Below are 1,015 nucleotides of genomic sequence, written 5' to 3'. Positions count from 1 at the left end.
GACTGACTAACTAGTGGGTGGCTTACTATGCAGCGTGGATATGCTGGACAAATAGATGGTTTACTTCCCAGGCGGGATGGAGCACATGAGGCGACATTTCATCATGCTGCTCACAACAGAGAAATTGAAAACTTATGAATTGTTTATTTCTGGAATTTTTCATGTAGTAATCGCAGATCGCGGTTGACTGTGGGTAAGAAACAAACGATGAAAGTGGATTACTGCTATTCATTTTAATTCCAAGGGCCTTGGTTCTTCCTAATCCCACGCTTCAATGCAGCATTATTTAGACATACTACCCAAAACGTAGACCTTAGGCTACTTTTGTGTCGGTTGCCACTCATGAAGCAAATCGTGCTGTTTTCTGCCCAAGGGTCCCTGCTCTGGGCCGCTAGGCAAATGAGCAAAATACATGGAGGTGCTGGGGATTGAACCCAGGGCCTCGTGCATGCTAAGCACGCGCTCTACCACTGAGCTACACCCCCTGAAAGCTGGCTTTTTTGCTATAGTTTATAACTGGCTGTCACTGTTATCTGCTAGTGTTCTACGATTTAAACCGAGGTCAAAGTCTACTCTATCCAACTCTACTATTTCTGAAACCCTCAAGTTGCATTCTGGACCGAAAGATCCCTTTAGTGCTATTAGGGTCTTTCATAATGGCGGACCCTCCAAAGACTGTTCCTAGGGAACTTCCCGAATGGCAGCTTTTGTCCACCACCAAGGAGAATCCCAGGTAGAAATATTATCTTAAACAGTCAACTTCCTACTTTTCTGTCTGCAGTGCTCCCAGAAAAACATAAACGGTACTACTAGGGAATACTAAGACCAGTACTAGGAGAGCTACTCAGGGAACGTAGGTCCAAGGGAGGAGATAAGACTGGAGGGGAATTAATTCACAATATCAGCGTGAAATGAAGTGCAAAGCATGTGTCAGTCACAACTCTCCCAAGCCGCTGGGCCCAGCGTCTACGGAAGCGTGGAAGCGGCATTCTGTCCAAGACGCTGCTCAGTGGCT

At 46.2% G+C, this 1,015-nt stretch overlaps 1 non-coding gene across 1 annotated transcript; it reads right to left on the bottom strand.

The window, feature by feature from the left end:
• Positions 1 to 413: 413 nt before the first annotated feature.
• Positions 414 to 485, bottom strand: TRNAA-AGC (transfer RNA alanine (anticodon AGC)). Its single transcript has one exon. It is a non-coding gene; the product is annotated as a tRNA-Ala (tRNA).
• Between the last annotated feature and the right edge of the window lie 530 nt (positions 486 to 1,015).

The sequence above is a fragment of the Pan paniscus genome, chromosome 5, assembly GCF_029289425.2.
Source record: "Pan paniscus chromosome 5, NHGRI_mPanPan1-v2.0_pri, whole genome shotgun sequence".
Taxonomy (NCBI): domain Eukaryota; kingdom Metazoa; phylum Chordata; class Mammalia; order Primates; family Hominidae; genus Pan; species Pan paniscus.
The sequence above is the reverse complement of the archived record's forward strand: the minus strand, read 5'-3'. Positions and strand labels throughout refer to the sequence as shown.